We start from the raw sequence: 12,176 nt of genomic DNA on the forward strand, positions 1-12,176 counted from the left end.
CATCTGTTGGGTGTTTTGCGTTACACTTCTGTCGCAGCCACGGAAACTGGTGCCGAGGGACTTGCCTGCCCGTGTAGAGGGTCAGGGACAAGCGGGCCTTCACCCCCTCATCCTGTTGTCCCCAGAGGTCAGAGCACATGGCAGAGAGCTCTTAGCACTCTGGACCAATCTTTCCAGGCAAGGAGTTGATTCCCATGGACATTGGCCAGCCCAAAGCTCTGTACCCTCTTCCCCTCCATGCTCCACCTCTGAGGAGTGGGTTTCCAGAATCAAGACTGTGACCAGAAGGTTCCAGAAAACCCTCCAGAGGAGACAGGGGCCATGCCATCCTCCGTCAAGTCTCAGAACTGGATTCACCCTGAATACCACCCTCTCCATGCTCCACCTCTGAGGAGTGGGGGAGAGGGTTTCCAGAATCAAGACTGTTTGAGAATCCTACCACATCCTACATCCAGCTGTGACCAGATGGTTCCAGAAAACCCTCCAGAGGAGACAGGGGCCACTGCCATCCTCGGTCAAGTCTCAGAACTGGATTCACCCTGAATACCACCCCAGTCTGAGAACTGCCTGGTGTGGTAGCTGAGTCATGTCCTCCCAATATGTCTACAACCAGTCCCAAACCATGTGAACACGTTCCCTTCTATGTCAAAGAGAACCCTACAGATGTGATGGAGAGTGCTGAGATGGGGAAACGAGCCTGGCTTGTCCAGGTGGGCCCATTTGTAAGCAGTATAATGCCTGATCAGCTGGTTCCAGCCTTAGAAGCTGAAAGAGGGAAGGCACAGGTTCTCCATGGAGCCTCCAGGAGGAACCAGACCCAGTGACCCTTGAGTTTAGCCTGGTGAGGCCCAGTTCAGATTTCTGTAGCCCCCAGAACTATAACAGAATAAATGCATTTTGTTTTAAACCACTACATTTGTGGCCATTTGCTACAGTGACCAAAGGGAAAAGATCCACCAGGTTTTAAAGCCAGAGAGGCCCCTCCTTCCATGGCCCCTTGTCCTGATGGGATAATGGGGAGTCTTCTAGAGGTTCCTGCCTGTCACCCTGCTGCAGGGCTGCCTGGGGGTCACGTCCTGGCCATTCAAGCTGCACCGTGAGCACATGTGGCCGCGGGGACAGGATCCACAGAAGACTGAGCAAGAAGCACAGACCCTGCCTGCCTTTCATTTCACTGGCTTCCGGGGCAGGAATTTCAGTGCTGAAATCCTATCATCATTATCAAGAAGTCAAGTGTAAGTTCTGTTGGTGATAAGAATTAGCCATTCCTGGCTACTCTCTTTTCCATCTGAGGCAGCCGCCTGAAATTCAAAAGGCAGCCGTGCGAAAAGGCATCACGGAAGCCTGGTGACTCTGGGCCTGGGTGTCCCTGGCTCCAGTCCTGGCTGTGCTAACAACCCATCGGTGTCCTGCAGGGCGTCCTTTAGTTTGTGTTTTTAGTTTAGCTTTTCATCTGTAAGATCAAGATTAATTATGCCTCCCTCCAGGGATGCTGTAAAATCTATTAAATTAAGTCTGTGCTAATTTTCACACTGTCATTAGCCAGTGGCTGAAGCACAGCCTGATGCTGAGGGTTTCCAGCACCTTTGAGCTGGGGGGATGGAGCGGCAACTTCGCTAGGTATTTATTGAAAATTTATTGAAACCCACAGATTTGACCCACAGCCAGAGAAGAGTTGGAAGACAGGAAAGCAAGGCTGCTCTGCAGAGGAGAGAACCTGCAATCACCGGCTGTGAAACTCAGCTCCCCGGGACCCCCTGCTCAGTGTGTTCAGAATGTTTAGCTAAAAGAAAATTTCTTCCACGTGAAATGCCGTAGAAGTCCAAGGCGTAAAACGGACGAATGTGATGTTATTGGATTGACGTGGGGGACAGATCTCAATGCCTGGCCAGGCCCCTGAAGCTGCCCCAGACTCTCCGGAAAACCTTCGTGTGGCTCAGGGGACCCATTTCCAAAACCCCTGCCCCAATCCATCCTCATGGATGGTAGAGCCGGTGGTCCCATCGGCTCTAGAATGTTTTTAATGAAAACTGAGACCTTTCACATGAAAAAACAGAGTCCCAGAATTATTGTCTCATCGGGCAAATGTCAGACTCTACCAGAGCGTGAAATATGGGGCAGGAGGGAGCTCCAAGGATCCTATAAATCGGCGTCTTGTTTCACACGGCCCAGTCACCTGACGTGCAGCCCTGTGCTATTTCCATTAAACCACATGGCCTCTCACACCTACGTTTTCCTCTCTCCACATCTCTGATTTGCCCCATTAGAGTTAACCCCTTCTGGCCTCCCCTCTATTCGCTCATAACGAGCTTCCTCCAGGCATATAGACCTAAAAAATCTCTCTTACCCCTTCCTACACGTGCCTTCCTGTGAGTTTTCCATAATGACAGGGTAGTAGAAGATAAACGCTGGCATATCTAAATGCAACCTCATATATTAACTAAGGAAAGGCTAGAGAAAGTGAAGTCTAAACTATAATAAGTTATAGAATGTCTGGGTTGCATACGCAAGTATCTTTTTTTAAAATTTGTGCAGATTTTAAGAGTGGGGTTTTGAATGATTTTCGTAGTTTGTTCTGACAGCTCATCATAGGTCCCGTTGCTTCTACACCTTGTACTGATTTTCACACTGTCATTAGCCTGGTGCCACTTGGCCCTTTGCTCATTATGCCTCCCATTCCTGCCTTCCACAGCCACCCTGTTCCACCACTGTGGCATCCCCCCGCCCCTACCGTCACTTAGCATCAGTAAGGTGTGGAAAGGGATGCTCAAGGAAGAAAAGCTGAAAATGTTTGTCTGACATGCGCAGAAGAATAGCAAAGGCATGTGGAAATAAACAAAGACCAACCAAATGAAAAAAGTTAAGGCGAGTTCCTCAGAACTTGCTCTAGCAAAGGGAGTCGGCCACCATTGCTTGAATTTGGCAATGACTCAAAGGCAGACAGAGGGTGGGGAGACTTCATAGTGAAGAAAAGGGAAGGCTCAGGGCTGCCCTGGTGGTAAGCTGCTGGCCTGGGGAGGCTGGAGGAGGGCTAAGCAGTAGCAGGGCATCCTATGTGATTGGTGAGGGAAGTGCGTTTGGTTTTCTTTGGGTGGCCCCAAGTTGGAAGCGGGGGCAACCCTAACATGGGGTTCCTCTGTGCACAGGCATTATAACCCTCTTCCTCCAGTACTGCTTTGCCTAAGGAAGAGACAAAGGAAAAGAAGCGTTCTTACACTTGGTTCAAATAACCAAAATATGCAGAAGAAGACTGGAAAATTCAAAATGTGGCTATTCCAAAGTAACTTCCTGTTTTACAAGATAAATATCCAGATTTGTTTTTATTTATTCAGTCCCTTCCAAGAGTTTGGCATTTTATAGACATTTTTGGTATGCAGTCAGCTGTTTACATAAATATGCACAGCAGCTACCATCACTTATGTGTAGGTAGTTAATAGTAACTATAGAAGAACCTGTTCATAGCACCAGGGTAATACGCATGACGGCAACACATAGGCCTGTTACCTGAGGGATTGTAACTGATTTTAGTATATTTAGGATTCGGCAAATTACCATCTTCACGCATCCTCCCACCCCTTGAAGTTTCTCTTGCCCCTCTTCCTTATCCCATGCTCTCTTTTACCAAGGTGGATTCTGATCACTCCTGAGTTAGTTAACCTTAGTATTTTAGAAGCAAAGAAAGATGTCTAAATGCATTTCTTTCCAAATTAAAACCTCTAGTTATCTGAGTTCTGGATTTATTACTATTTTTCCCAATGCAATTTTCTTGTCATATTAATCCTTTGTCCCTGATTTAAGTCTGGTGGTGTCATTACTTTCAAATAATGGAATCTAGAGATGTGATTAATATCCATAACAAATGCCCTTGGGAATTCACACAGAGCTTTCCCAACCTCAGCATCCACCTGTCATCACTGCATGACCACGGAGTATCACACAGAGTCCCAGCCACAGGTGGGGAAATTCAGGCCCCATCCAAGGCCAACATTTTGGAGAATAAATTGGTATAGTTAAGTTTGGGCGACTCCTGGGTTCAACACTGTTCACCGAAGCTTTGTTGCAAGATGTTGGCTTCTGCCGCCTGGGAGACACTCTCCAGACAAGAACCTGCCTGTTGGCTGTCAATCAATCAGGGCCCCTCCCTGCTCTACTGTAGCGTCTCCCTTTTCTACTCTTTGAAGATAGAGAACAGAAGGAAGAGGAAAGGAGAGGGCCCGAACATTAAGGGATGTCCTCTTTACCAGACATAGCTTCATAAATAAAAGTGAAGGACTGATGAAGTCACCTGGTCTTCAACACATTTACACAGAAAGTCTTCATATCTCAACACCAAATGTCAAATGTGTGTCACAAACCTTTAAAATGTGTTTTTCCTAGAACTGCACTTCTAGAAATCGATCCTAAGGAAATATCAGAAAAGTGCAGAAGGACATATGTCAAGGATATTCATTGCAGTAGGGTTTACTATAGCAAAAAGGAAAAAGATCTGAAAGCAACCTAAATGTCCAGCCATAGGTGATCAGTAAATAAATCATGATACAGCTGTATAATGGAAAACCACTGGAGTCGTTAAAGATGAGCCTAAAGGAATGCATCTGTGCAAAGGGGAAATGTTTATTACATGTTTTAAGTGAATGTTTGTTTTAGTTTTCTATCCCTGCTGTAAACAGTGATGGCGAACCTTTTGAGCTCAGCGTGTCAGCATTTTGAAAAACCCTAACTTAACTCTGGTGCCGTGTCACATATAGAAATTTTTTTATATTTGCAACCATAGTAAAGCAAAGACTTATATTTTTGATATTTATTTTATATATTTAAATGCCATTTAACAAAGAAAAATCAACCAAAAAAAGGAATTCGCATGTCACCTCTGACACGTGTGTCATAGGTTCGCCATCACTGAATTAGGACAAACTTAGTGGCTTAAAACAGCACAAATGTATTGGCTTGTAGTTCTGAAGGTCAGAAGTTAAAATGGGTCTCACTGGGCTCAAATCAAAGATATCAGCAGGGCTGTGTTCCTTCTGGAAGCCCCAAGGTAGTTAGTTAGTAGTTAGTTAGTTAGTTAGTTAGTTTTTGACACCTTGTCCAGCTTAGAAGTCATCTGCATTCCTTGGCTTATGATCCCTTGCTCCACCTTCAAAGCCAGGAGTATAGCATCTTCAAATCTCTCTGTGACTTTGACCCCTCCTTCTGTCATTACTTCTCTGACTCTGACCCTCCTGCCTCCCTCTTAGAAGGCCCCTTGTAATAACCTTGGGCCCACCTGGATAATCCAGGATCATCTTCCATGTCAAGACCCTTACCCTAATCACACCTGTAAAGTTCCTTTCCCCATATAAGGTGACATACTCACATGTTCCAGGGATGAGGACATGGACATCTTTGGAGGGCCATTAGTCTGCCTGCCACAAAAGATCAATTTGCAAAGTGAAAACAAACATAGGTAAGTGTGATTCCATTTTTCTGTGTGTTATTTAAAGTACATAAATATTAGCCATTGAGAAATTTTAAAAAAAGAATGATGAGATTTAGAATTTACATATGTACACAGGTGCACACACCCAAACACATGAGCTCACCACTTGGTTGTTAAATTGCAAGTTCCCTGAAGTCCACTTGCCTGTCCCAATTGCCTGAAGCCCTTCTGATCTGACCTGCCACCTCCCCTTGCACGCCGGCTCTTCCTGCCTCCTCTGTGCCCTTTCAGCAGCTCCACTTCCCCAAGCTGCCACTGCCTACACTGAAACCTGAGAAATTCCACCAGGGCCCCAGGGGTGGCAGCTCCTCTCTGGGGTCTTGCTCTCTACAGCACAGGCTGCTCTCCTCTCAGATCCCACAAAACCATCTGAGGATTCCTTCAACGGCACCGCCTTGGGAGGGCAGGGCCCTGGCCTCCCTTTTCAGGATTCCACCAATGTCTATGCCCCATAGCTTCCCAGGGCAGTTGTTCTGATCTTAAAGGAGGGGAACTCTACTGGGATTGATTGGTGCCCTGAATCTTCTTCCTCATTGTCCTGACATCAATTCTCTGACACCAACTGGGTATCCTGGGATTCTATCCAATTCTGACACCTACTTCCCAGGGTGGTAGCTTCCGAAGGTTAAAGACCAAGTCCTCCACAAGACCACTCCCACTTTAGAAACGAGCAGCAAGTCTTGGGGGGAGGGTGGTCACATGTACTTCCGACCAATTGGCTATTAATTCGGGGGTTCCTGGGACTCCCTCAAGTTTGATTATTCACTAGAACAAGTCAAGGAACTCACTGAGAACACTGCACTTACTAATACGGTTTACAGTATTGTTATACAGGACATAACTCAGGAACAGCCAGATGTCAGGGATGCACAGGATGAGGTCTGGGAGGGCCCAAACACAGAGCTCCCATGCCCTCTCCCCATGGAATCAGGGCAGATCACATCAATGTGCTCACCAAACAGGAAGCTCCTCCAACTTTGGGTTTCCAGAGTTTTATTGGTGTCTCATTATGTCATTGGCCACATGACTGTGCTATCTCCAGACCCTCTCTCCTCCTAGACCCCCGGTCTTTCTGGCACAGCCATCCCCTCTCTGATATTTCAGGGCCCACCTTTTGTTACTTCACTGGCATAAACTCGGGTGTGACTGAAAAGGGCTCATTGTGAATAACAAAAGATACTCCTATCACTCAGGAAATTCCAAGGGTTTTGAAGTCCTGCACTAGAAACTGGGGACATGGACCAGATGTATTCTTTATTATACCACATTCAGTTTTTACAGCTCAAAGTTGGAAAAACACCCACCCACCTGCTTTTCTCTACTCACTGCTCTCAGCACCCATTTCCTGAGGGAATGACTGCAGAATGGCATAGATGCTCCAAAGGAGAATGGATAATGGAAGAGAAGAAACACACACGGTTCAGATTTACTCACATCATGCTGCCACCCAAGCATAAAGTAGCTATATGTTCTTGGTTCCTGACCTTTCAAGCTCATGAGAGCCCTCTCCCCGCCCCCCCGACACAGTGATGACACATCTTAGATTTTGATTTATTTTTCTAGTGAGTCCCTGCAATATGGTGGGCACTAAGCGAGGCTCTAACATTGACAGGACATAGCAGACACAGTGCCGGAGTCTGGGGAGCTTATAGCTTAGCAGGTGAGAGGGACACCAAGCAATGAAGCAGTTAATTATGTCATCACGATGATGCAAGAAAAGAAAAGTACTGGATGCTGTGTGAGCAGATGGATGGGAGACCCAAACAGACTGCAGGGTTGAGAAAGGCTGCCGGGGCAGCTAGCTACAGTCATCATCCACATCCCTCTCACTTTCTGAACAGGAACACCACCTCCAGGTGCATCTCATGCCTACTTCTCACTAATGAACACCCATGAACTGAATCATGGTGGCACATTACTGCAAACCACAGGCAACTTTACAACACCACTCACCAGCTGCACGTCAGCCAATCCAAGCAGGGGAATTCTCACAGTGAGAGCTAAAACACGAGTAGGTGTCAGCAAGGTAAGAGTTTAGGGGGTAAAAATGGGAGGAAGATGATCCAAGCAGAGGAAATAATGCATGCAAGCTCTGAATTGGAGAGCCTTGGTTCAAGGAACTAAATGAGGGGTTTTATGGAGTACAGAGAAAAAGAGAGAAAGAGGATGAAGCTATAGGAGTAAACTGGGGCCAGCAATGGGGACCCTGTGGGTCAAAATTTTAGATTTTAACTTATGAAAAAGGGGGAGGGGCCATTACAGGGATTAATTGGGGACAACACAATCAAATTTATGCTTTAAAAACTACTGTTTCATGTTGAGAATTGATTGAATGGAGATCAGAGGAATTTGGGGAAGCAATTTTGATTCCTGTTTCTATACAGTCCATATAAGATATGATTGTAGCTTCACCCAAAGTGGTGATATGGAAGTAGAGAGAAATGGATGTATTAGGAAGCATAAACAATAGATCTAAGTAGTTGATTGACTGCTTAACTTTCTGGCTTGAGCTACTTAATAGTGCTTTGAACTAGTAAATGATAGTGAAAGATCCAATTAGGGGGCAGGAGGGTTGGAGAAAGATCAGGGTAGAGCATAAATGTACTTTCCCTAATATAGTCACAATTTCAAATACTCTATTCTCTTGTCTCCTTAAACTCTCAACATCTCTCAGAAAAATCTGCTACTTTGGTAAACAAACCACATTTCCAGATGTCCTTTGGTAGAAAGGTATCCCCAAGTTTTCTTTTAACAGACCAAGAACCTTTGGGATCCAAATATATGTTTACCAAATATGTAAGATATCCCCTGCCCCCTTACGTTTGAGAAGTGATATTAAACACTTTCCTAAAGCTTACATTCATTGTAAAATTTAGTACAATGACCATAATAAACACAAATAATCTATTTCTTTTAGGGAAAAATAGAAATTTTTTGGAAATCTCAACCTGGAGACAATTCTATCTTGGCAAAGACTAGACCCCTCAGAGACAATTATTACCACCTCCACCCCCACCCCCACCCCCACCCCACTCCATTTTCTATGTACAACCTTGATTAAATAATGGGAAACACTTGGATATAATGAGTCTTCTGCAATTGTCAACAGCCAAAGAACTTTACTCCTAGGTCCCTCCTGCAACATGGCAGGTTGCCCTGCTGCACAGTGATTAATTCAGGGATATGGAGGTAATCTACAATCAAGTTCCAACAGACACATCTTAGTACTGCTTGTCATAACCAGAAAGGATGAAGCATACTGAAGTGGTTACTAACCAATTTTCATAATCAGAAAGCATTGTGCTATATTGGCCAAAACATTAGTCATGGGATTAGAATCCATCTTTTCTTGAATAGTCTAATCCTCTTAAAAATAGTTCAAAGTAATCAGGTTAGATTCACTGTAAATTTTCGTAAACCCATCAGTCTTATGAAGGAGTTTCAGAAAAGGAAAGATCAAACAGTTTCTAAACTCCTTGATGCTGATGAAACATGGGGCAAAATAATGTCTTATGAAGCACTTACATAATTGATCTAAGCTAAAATATCCTAATAGAGATAATGCATTTGCCATCACAAGTGGATTTGTTTTCTATAGCCTTCCATTGTGATAACAAATTCTGAGTGCTGGTTTTCTACAAAATGTGACAGTAACAGGGGGACATGGGGAAATATCTTCAATTTAAAATAGAAGCTCTTTTAGCAATGCTACTTAAGTATAAGATGACTAAACAGAGTGGCTGATTGTTTGTGACTGGTGAGCATAGTACCCATCTTCACGAGGAATGCCATCTTCACGAGCAAACTCAGTTCAAGCTTTTTAATGCATCCAGTTTGCTTTAGCAAATTCATTAAATCCACTCTCACTTCAAGTCTCCTAAGTCTCTTTTTACCATATTACCAAGTCCCAACACCACCTTTCTGCAGTTTGCTTGAGAAGCCAAGAATAGGGTTATAAAGGCACTCCTGTATGTTTCCACTTAAATTTAGTTCTTCTTTGAATCTCTCTATGTCATCTTGGAGCCTTAGTTTATGACCATACTATCCACAATCAATCCAGATTCATAACATCAAAAAATTGTAATAATCACCTCTAGCTTTATTCAAGTCACTGATAAAAATGTTGAAGGTTATAGTTTCTGGAAAAATGTCCTTTTTCAGGTTCAAATTAACATATAATGGTATTGTTACCCAACTGGTTATTCTTCGATAGGTGTCCTTGCATCCATCCCAAAGTTTCCTAAAGTCTTCTCTGAAGCTGAACATACACACAAACACAGCAATACATGGCTCATGAATTTACACTGGATGCAGGTACTCACACAGGTTCTGATTCAAAATCCTCCACTGACTAACAACTCCCCAGATTTCACCCCACCTAAACATGGGCTCTTGTGACTGCCCCTTCTTTGCCATGTATGCAGGAAAAGTCAATCACCCTCTCAAAAGTGAAGAGCTACCTTCCAACATAATTGCATTCAAAATTCTTTCACAGTATTTTTTCAGAGTATTGGCATGATGGTTAATTTTATATCAACTTGGCCAGGCTCTGGTACCCAGATATGTGATCAAATATTACTTTGGATGTTTCTGTGAAGGTATTTTGGGGTGAAATTTACATTTAAATTGGTAAACTTTGAGTAAATCAGATGGCCGCATCCAATCAGTTGGAAGCCTTAAAAGAATAAAAAATTGATCTCCCAAAACAAGAGGAATTCTGCCAGTAGACAGCCTTCAGACTGACCTGTAATATCAGCTCTTCCCCAGCAGTATCACAGTCTTTGAACTGCAACATTGGCTCTTTCCAGGCTCTCCAGCCTAATGGCCTTCAGGCTTGAACTACAGATTTTGGACTTGCCAATACATGTACATGCACGCGTGCGCGCGCGCGCGCACACACACACACACACACACACACACACACACACACATCTTGGCCAACCCTGACTAATAAAAGTGCAAAAATTTCCTAATACAGTGCACAAAAACAAATGTATACCCATGGTTCTTCAGATTCATTATTAATGATGTCTAATGGCCTTTTTATTCTCTTTAAGTGGCTCATGTCCACTGTTCCTTGGACTTCTCCTTTCAGGATCTATTTCACCTTCTTATTTGTCCTTGAAGTCTTGGGTGAAGGAAAGTATATAAACATCTCACCTCAGCAATCCAGTTTTCCATTCTTCAGAAGATATGTACTGAATCATAGGTCAAACCTACAGCCACTCTCTGGTGCAGAATTCACAAGAACATTAATAACTCCTAGTGGAATTATGAGTCAGGCTTACTGACCAAAAAATTACATCAGGCAGAGAGGGAAGCCAGATGGAGAGTGATAGGAACTAGACTCGCTCAGAGCAAGAGAATCCTGTGCTCAACCCCTGTGGGGCAGGAGACAAACAGTCGTGCCGGATGTAGGCACCCCCAGCAACAGCCACTCTTCACTCATACACTGTGGCTATAACAACGATTTTTTAAGTGACAAATGCTTTCTTAGGAAAGGTCTTGGTCTAATAAGATGCCACCATAAAGTAACAAAACCACAAAAGATCAGAGAAATACTGAATGAGAGATTACACTGTGTAACACAGCCAACATGTCTTCCCATTTCAATTACTTGGGGCAATAGGAGACAGACAGAATATGGGTAATAAAAAGCCAACAGCAATCCAGAAATCTAATTTTAGCAAATGGTTTAAAGTCTCCCCATAATTTCCTTTACAAGAAGGATTGACAAGCGTTGCATTTGCAGAGAAGAAAGCGACAGAAACTGCCTGAGAAGACCGATTAGAACCCAGTCTCCCAGGAGAAAGGAGCCCAGGAAGTGATGTGGCCCTCCACTGTGCCAGCTACCCAGAGGTTTCCAGGGATTGGCTCCATCTGTCCTTGAGAGACTGATCTATAAATGAGAGTGATGGTTTCTTAATTCACAACAAAAGAATTCTCTACTCACCATGATTCTTGCCTCTCTGGTCAGTACATTCTCTCCTCTTTGCAAACTCCCACATGGACAGTCAACTATAAACAACAGATTGTTTGATGAGCATGTAGTCAGGACAAGAGAAGATGGGATAATTTAACGGATCATGACATCAAGTTGTAGGGATATAAAGAAACCTTTCAAAGAGACCAAAACATGGCTCTGCTACTCAGGGCAACTTGCTCCTACAAACAGTGCAATTCGTGCACCAAAATCGTCCTGCTCTTCACCTTTCATTCTCTGGCCCCATGTTGATGATCTCCATACCCTGAAAGAGAAAGCATATATTTCGTTGACCCTCCCCCCTTAGCCACACAAACTTACAATACCTGAGTATTTGCACTGCCTGTAGAGTAAACCCCAAACTCCCTAACACAGCATGCAAGTTGTGTTAGGGCCGCACAAATTGGCCCTAGCTTATCGTTCCAGTCTCAACTCCATTCTCTCTCTACTTTCAATTCTACTCATAGCAGACAATCTATTCCTTCTTAGATACTTCCGCCTCACTTTGAGAATGAAAGAAAATGTGATTTCAATTTGCACCTGCAAGCTGATAAGGGTTGGACCCAGTAACAATTTCAAAGCAGTTGTTTTTTATGAAGATGCTTTGTTGTACTTTTCCAATCATGAAGGTGAGCTCCAACCACCAGGTTGTAGAAGAGGATACTCATCATTTCTTAGTTCCAAGTTCTCCTGGTTATGAAACACATTCTTATT

This window comes from Myotis brandtii, unplaced genomic scaffold (assembly GCF_000412655.1).
Source record: "Myotis brandtii unplaced genomic scaffold, ASM41265v1 scaffold328, whole genome shotgun sequence".
Taxonomy (NCBI): Eukaryota; Metazoa; Chordata; class Mammalia; order Chiroptera; family Vespertilionidae; genus Myotis; species Myotis brandtii.